The sequence below is a fragment of the Myotis brandtii genome, unplaced genomic scaffold (genome assembly GCF_000412655.1).
Source record: "Myotis brandtii unplaced genomic scaffold, ASM41265v1 scaffold1404, whole genome shotgun sequence".
In the NCBI taxonomy this organism is placed as follows: Eukaryota; Metazoa; Chordata; class Mammalia; order Chiroptera; family Vespertilionidae; genus Myotis; species Myotis brandtii.
Window position 1 is genome coordinate 83,430 of NW_005355016.1, and position 11,724 is coordinate 95,153.

An 11,724-nucleotide genomic window follows, 5' to 3' on the forward strand; every position below is an offset into this window, starting at 1 on the left:
AGTCAGTTACCTATAAGGGAGTACCCATACGACTGTCAGCTGATTTCTCAACAGAAACTTTGCAGGCCAGAAGGGAGTGGCAAGAAATATTCAAAGTGATGAATAGCAAGAACCTACAACCAAGATTACTTTATCCAGCAAAGCTATCATTCAGAATTGAAGGTCAGATAAAGAGCTTCACAGATAAGGAAAAGCTAAAGGAGTTCATCACCACTAAACCAGTATTATACGAAATGCTGAAAGGTATCCTTTAAGAAGAGGAAGAAGAAAAAGGTAAAGATACAAATTGTGAACAACAAACATGCATCTATCAACAAGTGAATCTAAGAATCAAATGAATAAATAATCTGATGTACAGAAAAAAAAAAAAAGAAAATAAATTTATGGTTGGGGTCACCACAACATGAGGAACTGTATTAAAGGGTCACGGCATTAGGAAGGTTGAGAACCACTGGTCTAGAAGTACATGCAAAAAGCTACTCGAACTTCAGGATGGATTTGGGAGTGAAGAGCAGAACAGGACAACTATAGACTAGGGTTGGGAGCCTGGGGGGCTCAGGGCTAATCTCCTCTTCTTTCCAGATTTTATTATGAAATGTGGAGGCATCTGCATCTTCTACATTCAACTAGGCCTTTTGAATCATTATGAATGTATAATCGTCAAGGTTTCAGGGTAGAACATTTATTTTAGTAGTTTGTTAGATGCATTGATACCTTTTAAATATATAGAATATGGAATATGGGTCTCCACTTCTACTTTTGCCCAAGTCCTCACAAATGCGGGCCTGATCTAGGCAAAGTGTGGCTCAGAAGAGAAAATGTGATGAATTCATGTTGGATTGCCTCAATAAGCTCAATAATTCTGGAGTCAGGCTCTTCTGTGGATGGAGAGAAGGATGTGGGGGGAGCGGAGTAAAGAGATCAATGGGTTAAGGGAATTCGCTAGGAACTGGCAGGGCAAGCAGACAAGGAGCAGAACAGTAAAGGCATAGAATGTGAGACAATATGGACTTCTTTGGTCATGTTTAGGGGCTAAGGAGTAAGGAGCACAATGCAGTTAGTCAGATTCTGTCATCTATCTATCCATTCAACACGTTTAGTGAGAACCTATGGCATCACAGACACCATTCTATGTATTGGGGACATCGTGATAAATGCAACTGACAAAGCCTGCTTTCCTGAAGCTAAAGTTTGCCTTTTTCAGAATTGCTAGGAATAACACAACTCCTCCCAATGGGATGCACAGTAAGGATAGAAATCAAAACACATGTAACTCTGACTCAGTAAATAATCACTCACTGTAAAATTACATTCTACTAGTAGTGTCCTAAGTGACTAAACAGTGCTTAGCAGTACAGAGCCATAGTCACCATTTATTGTCTCTTTTGAAAAAGCATTTTATTCAGGCCATCTTTTGGCATTTTCCTTTCTACAATTTTCCTCTCTTCTCTTTCTGAATTGACAAAGAAGCAAGTTAAAGAAAACCCTCCTACACATTTTTCACCACTGGCTTAATCAGTAGCATGCATCTCAAAAGCTGGCTGTTTAAGTGCTTGGGTGCGCTGCACTACTGTTCACTTGTAAAAATGCAAGCTTATGACTGGCCTGTTTTCCCTGTTGATGTTAATTAGTCACCTTCCAAATACAAGTAGGAGAGAAGCCAGAGGCCACAGAATTCCCTGCTGAATTCCTTCTGTGGTCTGACGGGAGTGACTTGTCTTCACTTGTTTGTGTCATGGTATGATGATGATGTTGAGTTAGTGTAGTTAACTGAGTTCTTAGATGGGGCTTTTCAAACAGAGTGTATTATCAAGTACAATTACACCAAAGAGTGGCATGAAAATGGCTATTAAAAAACTCAGTGATAAATTTTATAGTGTTCTAAGACGACACAGGGCATTGACATTATCTATGTGATCTCAGGGTCTCAGTTTTCTTATTTATGAAATAAGAATAATATCTATGCCATAGAGTTTTTGTGATGATATAGTTGATGTTTTTAAAGTACCTGGTTAAATAAACAGCTGGTATGTTGCTCTGCCAGTATAGCTTGATACATTATGTGTGTTTCAATTAGCACTACTATTATTGAGCCAATAGATTTTATTGAGAATTTACTATAAGGCAATTACTGTGGTGTATCTGACAGTATAACAATAGACAAAGACACTCATCTCACTGAGATTAAGTGTAGCAATTGCATGTAACAATTTTTGTGTGATTGTTTTCAGCACAAGGATGTGATATTTTCTAGTGTTTCTTTTTAAAAAATCTGCCCCTAGTATAAACATTGAAGGGTATTATCAGAGTGCCTCCTATATAATAAATCTGTAATACAAATTTTCAAATGTATATATAACTATTGCAGCCATGGTATGAATTTTAAAATGCCAGAAAGTATAATAGCTACCTATATGAGGTAAAACAGACTGTTTATTAACACAGGTATCAATGAATGCTTCATGGCACTTGTTTGTAGAATACTGTCCAGAAAGGCTGTATGTAGTAGGAAATATAGGGTGTTTGGAACAGACATGCTGTTTGTCAGAAAAGAAGGCAGGTCTCCTAAAGTTTTACTTCTTTTTGAGCTAAGGGTGGCAATTCTGGGTCATTTAAAAATGTTTATTTTCCCAGCTTTATTGAGATATAATTGACATATAACATTGTGTATGTTTAAGGTGTCCAACCTATTACAGGGCAGTAAGGAACTAGGAAAATTCCAGGGCAAGTGGAATAGGGAAACTGATACAGGAAAGTTAAAACAAGGCCAAACAGTGTGGGCAATTTGCAGCCAGCTTGTGAATAACAAGCCATTATCTTCCCCAGCCAGCAGTCTCAGGGCTTGGCAAGAGAAAGTTGCCAGGTGCTTCTCATGAATTCTGGGAAGGTCACAACAAAGTAAAAAGGGACCTTAAGAATTAATCTGTACCAAATATTCAGCAGAGGAATTTTGAAGCCTATAGACAGGAGGGTGTATAACATCTCGGACTCCCACCCAACTTACTCTTCAGATTATCTGAGAGCCTGTCAGCGCTTTGTAAGCCAGGTGTATAGGTTTGCTTGCTTTGCTTCTTTAGTAAAGATAAATGCTTTAATAAATTGGCTTTATACAGCACAATCAAGGTCTCTCATATAAATTTATTTACACGAGAAGACAAGGATTGAGGTTGGAGACAGCCCTCTCTCACTGACTCGGGGCTGTCCAATAACACCTCTCTGGTGTCAATGAGAGGTGCTTTTAAAAAACCTATTGATTTGAAGTAGTCCGATTTGTTTATTTTCTCCTTAGGAGATGCATCCACAAGCATCCTATATAATACAAGCCTAATATGTTAAGTGTCTTGTCGTCCAGTCGTCCATTCAACCAGTCAAAGCGTAATATGCTAATGATATGCTAAGGCTGCTCAACTGCTAGCTATGATGTGCACTGACCACCAGGGGGCAGATGCTCCAACTGGTAGGTTAGCTTGCTGCTGGGGTTCAGCTGATCCGGACTGAGCGAGACAGGCCAGACACGCCCTGGAGCCCTCTCGTTGCCAACTCCCCTGCTGGCTAACCTCCCATGTCCCTCCCCGGGCTGATCGTGCACCAGTGGGAGTGGAGTCCCTCAGCCTGGCCTGTGCCCTCTCGCAATCCAGGACCCCTCAGGGGATGTCAAAGAGCCAGTTTCAGCCTGATCCTGCCAGGCCAGGCCGAGGGCCCCTACTGGTACATGAATACATGTACTGAGCCACTATTATTGTTGTAAGAGATGTTGAGATTTTGCTGCCTATGGTTTCTTCTAGGATTTTTATGGCTTCATATCTTATATTTAGGTCTTTTATCAATTTTTAGTTTATTCTTTTGTATGGTGTAAGTTGGTAGTCTAGTTTCATTTTTTTGCATGTATCTGTCCAATTTTTCTAACATAATTTATTGAAGAGACGGTCTTGACTCCATTGTATGCTCTTGCCTCCTTTGTCAAATATTAATTGAGTGCAATGGCTTGGGTCTATTTCGGGGGTCTCTGTTCTGTTCCATTGAGCAATATGTCTGTTCTTGTGCCAGTACCAGGCAGTTTTGTTTATAATGGCTTTGTAATATAGCTTGATATCTGGTATGGTGATCTCTCAACTTTGTTCTTCTTTCTCAAGATTGCTATGGTTATTCGGGATCTTTTTGGTTCCATATACTTTTTTGGAGTATTTGTTCTAGATCTGTGAAATATGCCATTGGTATTTTAATATGAATTGCATTGACTCTGTAGATTGCTTTGGGTAGTATGGGCATTTTAATGATGTTAATTCTTCCACTCCATGAACATGCTATATTCTTCCACTTGCTTATGTCTTCCTCTATCTCTTTTTTCAATGTCCTGTAGTTTTCTAAGCACAAATCTTTTATCTTCTTGGTTAAGTTTATTCCTAGGTATCTTAGTTTTTTGTTGTAATGGTAAATGGGATTTTTTTTTTAGTTTCTCTTTCTGAGAATTCATTATTGATGTATAAAAATTCTACTGGTGTCTGGGTGTTAATTTTGTATCCTGCTACATTGCCAAGTTAATTTATTAAATCTAGTAGTTTTTTGGTGAAATCTTTAAGGTTTGTTCAAAGTCAATGATTATCAGAGAAATGCAAATTAAAACAACAATGAGGTATTACCTCACACCTATCAGAATGGCTGCCATCAACAAATCAACAAATGACAAGTGCTGGTGAGAATGTGAAGAAAAGGGAACCCTAATACACTGATGGTGGGAATGCAGTTTGGTGCAGCTATTATGGAAAACAGAATGGAGTTTCTTAAAAAAATTAAATATGAAACTACCATTTAACCCAGTAATCCCACTTCTAGGAATATATTCTAAGAGACCTGAAACCAATCAGAAAGAATACATGCACCCCTATGTTCATAGAAGTGTAATTTACAATAGCTAAGATCTTGAAATAGCCCAAGTGTCCATCATTAGATTAGTGGATAAAAAAGCTGTGGTACATTTATACCATGGAACACTATGCAGCAGTAAAAGATAAGGATCTCTTACTCTTTGAGACAGCATGGAGGGATCTGGAGAGTATTATGCTAAGCAAAATAAGCCAGTCAGAGAAAAACAAGTATCATATGATCTCACTCACATGTGGAATCTAATGAACAAAATAAACGGATAAACAAAATAGACCCAGAGACATAGAAGCATGGAAGAGACTGGGAATCTTAGAGGACAGGACGGGGTGGGTGGGTAGGAAGAGATCAATCAAAGAACTTGTATGCATATATGCATAACCCATGGACACAGACAATAGGGTAGTGAAGGTCTGGGGATGAGGGTGGAGGTGGGCTAGAAGGGGTCAATGGGGGTAAAAAAGGACATATGTAACACTTTCAACAATAAAGTTTTTTTTAAAAAAAGATGTCAGGATTAAGAATACAAATTGGTAACAAAATAGGCAAAGAGATAGATGTAAATTACTGCGTAGGGAATATTGTCAGTAATATTGTAGTAATTATGTATGGTGCCAGGTGGGTACTGGAAATATTGGGGCAATACTTTGTTAAGTATATAATTATACACCTGAAACTAGTACAAAATAATATTGAGTGAAAACTGTAATAAAAAAGTCTTAGGATGAGATTTCTCTGTAAAGACAACCAAATTTGAAATGATGATTGTGGACAGCTTGGACAGCTCCATTCCCCACAGAGGGGATATCTATAGCCCAAAGTAGAAATAAAACTTCATCCATGTTTCCTTTTTGATATCAAATGCTCCCCAATCTTTATAATGTCTGCATAGATAACTCTCTAAAGAGTGACCTAGCTAGAAATAATTAAAAAGAATCCTGCAGACTCAATTTAATACCTTTGAGGTTTGCATGCAAATAAAATTTATATACTAATAAAATCAGCAAATATTATTTGCAAAGTTAGAGACTGAGAAATGTTTAGAGGATGATTTTTTAGTTGGCACTCTTCTAGAAATTCAATTCAATTAAAAAGTACTTAAATAACTTTATAAGCAATATGTTTTTTAATTGTTAATACTGTTTCTATGCCTTACTATAATTAACACAATAAGGTTAGTATTTGAATTAACCTTTAAAAAAAGACAGTTTGTCATATAAGGATGAGTTATGTTGTAAATTGTCAAAGAAAAAACTTGTTGACTTTGGCTCCTCTCCACCAACTAGGAAAGAAAATGATACAATATTTTGGAAAAAAACAAACAAACAGACTTTTAAACTTTATCTTAAACTGAGTTTAGTGACTTAAAATTAATGTGTCTTGGAAATAAACGTATGATGAAAAAGACCCTACTTTTTGGCTCCCTTATGTATTTAATAGTTTGTTTAATGGATGTACCAGGACCTTTCTTCTCAGTGTTAAATGTTCAAACTTGGTAACCTTTCTAATAAGAATTCAGTTTAATTAGACCTGCTATGTAATCTATGTTTAAACTGAAAATGTTTTTTAAATTATGGATGTCTGAACATATTCCATTCCAAGTTTAAAAATCTTGATAGTGCTCCACTCATTCAATAATACCCTACTGAATACTTGGTAAATGTCAAGTACTGAGCTAGGCACTTTTCAAAGTTATTAAAGAAGTATGAGTTATATTTCTTGTCCTTGAAGACTTCAAGGGGAGGAGGAGAAGTGACATGGAACAGTTAGAGAACAACATAAGGCAGAATATAGTTAAGTGTCCAGATGCCTCATATGGAAGATACATAATATGTGATGTCAGGAAGAAGGCAATGGTATGTCCATTACAGAATATTTTGTGAAATCTGTATGAAAAGTTGTATGACTGGACATAGGTCATGAAGGTTGAATAGGAAATGGATGTATATTATATCTCAGTAAAACTGCATATTTTTGCTACTATGAAATCATTTGAGGTTATTATAATAATGTAATGGAGCCCTGAATGGTGTGGCTCAGTTGGTTGAGCATCATCCTGATCTTGGAGAGGTTGCTGGTTTGATTTTCAGTCAGGGCACATGCCCGAGTTGGGGACTAAATTTCTAGTAGGGGACATGCAGGAGCCAGCCAATCCATGGTTCCCTCTCATCTATGTTTCTCTCTCTCCCTTTAAAAATCAATAAAAACGTATTTTAAGATATAATAATTAGTGGAGAGCACATTGAATTATGAGGCATGAGGACATGTATTCATCAAGATTCAGCAATGAACCAGCCTCTTTGGCCTCTCAAAATACACTGCACTCAACCAGCAGCATGATATTGGCCCATATTTACAATCAAACCCACAGAATACCTTGGGCTTTACCCATCACCCATTTGCATAGCTTTAATAAAGGATACAGAATATGCAACAATGCAGCATGCATGGCAACAACCTAGTGGAGGTCTTGGTATCTTTAAGGCACAGCTTGCAGATGTCCTAGGTACTCCTCACTGTGATGCATGTGGTCACAAAAGACAAGATTGGATGAGTGCAGACTGTCGCAGTTCAGGAAAGCCCCAGCTCTGAGGTCTCTTCAACAAGGAAGATTCAGTCAAGTATAAAATCCTCTGCTGTGATATATGATGAAATGTTGGAGCTGAGGCAGCCGTTGGTGCATGTTGCAGTGACAGGGTGGCAGCATGTGGGGAGATAATGTCCTTGGAGGTGACCAGGACTACAATGGAATGGTATTAGCAGAGCTATACATCTCAGATGAAGAGGGAAATGATGTTATGGGTGATGGAACCAAGGAGAAACCTTTCTAAGTAGTTCTAAAGGCTTTGATGACAGTGGGAAAAGAACACTTTTCTACTATTTACATAGGTTCACAAAAAGAAAATTATAGTTGGGATGTTATTTCTAACTCCCAGATGAAAAACACTAAGAAAATGTGGCACAGGGAACAAATGAAAAGTGAATTCCAGGAAAAGCAAGAGGCAGAAGACGATTTGAAAAGAGAAAAGAACCTGGAAGAAGCAAGGGAGATTACCATTAAAAATGATCCACATCTTTTTGAGCCAAATGTGTGAAGATTCATTCATTAGAAGGGTAGAGAGGCCAAAGAATAAAGGTGTTTGGCTGGGTCCACACACTGCATAGCCAAGGAAATAATTGAGTTTCTGGTGTTGTGGGATGGTACAGGGTACTTCAGTGTGTCTTGTCAGATTATTTGTGTCAGTGTTACAATGTTGTAGTCTTGCCCACTCAGTGTAGTGTTGCAGTGTATGGAATGCTAAACCTTACCCCAAAGGGCAGGCAGGCTCCTAGGGGCCATGAGCTGAGTTGTGACTTCTGGGGACTGATCAGGATGGCTCCTGCTAGAGGAGTTGATAACTTGATCATGAAAAGTCTGACATTGATGTCCAGCTCAACAACAGACATATGATGATCTGAGGAGAAAACATGTCCAAAATCCTGAAAGCACCTTCTGTGTTATCAGGTGCTTTAGAGATAACTTATTTGATAGCTGTGAAGTTATTCCTCCCACGTTAGTGCTAACACAAGTAGAAGGTGGTGCTACACTCTTCAAGCTCAACTATTGGGGAAGAGGCATTTTTTTTTTTTTTTTACTCAGTCCTCTCAGTTGAACCTGGAGACCTGCATTCCAGCTCTGGGAGATGCTTTTTGTAGTGCATTCCAGAACATGAAGGCACCTGGCTGAATACACTCATGTGGAGGCAGAATGCCCTTTCCTGACCTTTGATGAACTAGTTTGCGATGTGGTAGGTAGAGTCTTGAAACCACCTGTGGCAAGATTAGTATATGACCTCAGCCCAGACTTCAAGACCCCCAAACTACCTTTCAAGCAGATGAATTATTCAGCTGCTATTGTGTGGCTAAAAGAACACAATATAAAGAAAGGAGATGGAACTTCTATAAATTTGGAGAGGATATCCCAGAAGCTCCTGAGAGACTTTGACAGACACCATTAATGAGCCCATCTTGCTGTGTTGATTTCCTGTAGTGATCTTTTTGTATGCAGTGATGTCCTGAGGATTCCACCTTACCCAGTCTGTCAATGTGCTGATGCCCAATGTTGGTGAGATTGTGGGAGGATCAGTGCATATTTGGGATAGTGAAGAAATGCAGGCAGGTTATAAAAGGGAACGAATTGACCGCATACATTATTATTGGTACCCAGATCAGAGAAAATATGGTACCTGTCCCCATGTGGAGGATATGGCTTGGGCTTGGAACAATTCATAACCTGGACTCTGAATACCTATCACATCCGAGATGTATGCTTATATCCTCACTTTGTCCAGTGCTCCAAGCCGTAACTGATCTCTCCTGAAGCACTAAGGTAAGAACACAGTTCATGAGAGCAACAGACTTTCTCTTTAAGAAGAACTAAATGCTAAGATCTTCCATTTTCCATTCCATGGGGATATACCTGGTTCTGTTTTCTCTTTTTGTTTTCTACTCCAGCTACCACAAAAAGCAATCCAAAACACCGAAATGTAAAGTAACATTGATGTTGTCATTTTAAGAAAAAATATCCATTACAAAATTTGGGATGTAACTCTGCTGTTATGAATACATTTCAGCATTCTGTCTAATTGTAGATTATAATCCTTGTGCCATATATAATATATGTAATAATATTTTAAAATTATGGTCTAAGATATTCAAGTTAAACTTTCTGTCCTTTTAAGTATAACTAAAATTCTTTAATTTGTATCATTTATTTGTATCAGTGTGTGGCGGTCTGGCACGGCCATGGCATACTCAGCCCCAGGGTGCCTTATGTGCCGCACCAGCTCAGCCAGGTTCAGTGACACAAGTGGGGGCAGTGAAGGATTAGAAAAAAGACAAGAAAAGAAAGCTGGGTCTTGGTGGGACACTGCCCTCTCGGATGAAGAGAGACAGCGCCACGGACTACAAGCTGTGTCTTTATTTTATAGCCAGATTCCACAAGGCAAAGTAAGGGCTTGGTCAAGATGTTTACAACATTCTCGTGGGTTTCGATCCTATTCAATTACAGGCACCTGAACTCTATCAAGCCCACATTACTCAGACACGTGGGGCCACGTGTTCGGACCATAGGTTCAAGCTTACAACTATAGCTGTTGGCTATAATTGTGCTGGGAGGGCTCTGCCCTCCAAGCTGGGACTTGCACGTGGCAATGAGAGGACTGTGCCCTCTCATTAGTCCAAGGCTTGAACCTGTCCAAACACTGTGGCCGCTCTCCACATCAGTGAGTTAAACAAACATCTTGGGAAGATTGGCACTATGGTATAAAATTTTTCTAGTATTAGAACAGAGTATAAATCAACAATAGACACTGGAATCAAATGAATAGTCTCTTGCATCAGTTATTAATCATTTCTAAATCTGTGTAGCTGCTTATAATTCTGAGATATACAAATTGATATGGAAGAATTTGTAAAAATGGAATTGCCTTAATTTGAATAACAAAATTTTTTCCCAGTAATCCAATGAATAGCATCCTTCCTAGCATTAATTTAAGCTAAAGGCAGACTGATCTTCCCTCTACCTGGTAGTTCCTAAATAAGTAAGAATAAAATACGTTCCAAAGAATTTGCAGCCAGAATCTTAATGGCAACTGTAAGAGACAGTGGTCCCCACTGTACCTTCGGATCTAATCTATACTACCTTATTAGCTCTCAGTAGGCTTATTGAATGGCTTTGTTTCAGATTTGGTTAATTTCTTCCCCCAAATGCATGTCATGTATTCTCAGGCTGTATTCCCAGCAATCAATAAATGGACATATGTAAAAAAATCCTCAGCTGTCCTTGAGGCAAGAGCAAAGATTACAAATCAGCTGTTGACCTTTTTCTTCCAGTTGCATCTTCTTTACCTATAAAATAAGGGACTAATTTATATGGGCCTTTATTTTTAAAAAATGCATGGTTTAAATTCTATTATCATTTACTAGGTGTATGAATTTGGACAAGTTGTTTATAGCCTCTATGAATCTCCATTTCTTTGGTGGCAAAATAAGTATGAAAATACCTATCACTTAGTTTTGTTATATGGTGTAAGTAGCCTAAAGTACATTTGACAGGATATGGAGACTCATACTATTTTAGTATAGACCATAAATTTTGTATTTCTCCTCTTTCTTTATAGCACTGGAAGGCTTATTCTTGGCTTCATTTTTACTCTGGATATAATGGACCATTAGGGTCTGTTGTAAAAAAAAAAAATTAGAAGGGAAATGGGTTTTTAAGATAAACTAGAGAGGCCCTGGCTCATTAGAGCATCATCCCAATATGTCAAGGTTACTGGTTCGATACCCACTCAGGGCACATACAAGAATCAACCAAGGAATGTATAGATGAGTGGAACAACAAATTGATGTTTCTCTCTTTCCCTCTCTCTCTCCCCCCCCTTCCTTTCTCTCTAATATCACTACTACTACTGTAAGATAAACTAGAGAAAGAGAGTCATTGGAGGGTGGGAAGATTTCCTTGAGACAAAAAATGAGTCAGAGAAAATAGAGAGTGAGGATAAAAATATAGGTTGCTAGGCTTTATAAGAGTCTGGGAATTGATGTTGGGAAAGTGGCCTGAGTAGGTGCACACCCATAATCTGCAAAGAGCTGGGTGACACCTGTCAGCCTCCTAAGACTTCGCTTGGTCCCTTTGTTAAATACTCCCATGCAGTCTCCCAGAAAAGGGGAGATAATTTCTGGATCACTGGATTTGGGAGGCCTGGTCCATGGTGGAGACAGTCGTCCTTTCTTCTCTCTTTGTTTTTTTCCAGTCCCAAGAGGTTGTGATCACTCTATGATCTGGCCAATTCAATTGCC

The 11,724-nt window shown here is 38.5% G+C and overlaps 1 pseudogene; it reads left to right on the forward strand.

Moving 5' to 3' along the window:
- Positions 1-7,599: 7,599 nt before the first annotated feature.
- LOC102243602 lies at positions 7,600-9,227 on the forward strand (annotated as a pseudogene).
- The last annotated feature ends 2,497 nt before the right edge of the window (positions 9,228-11,724 follow it).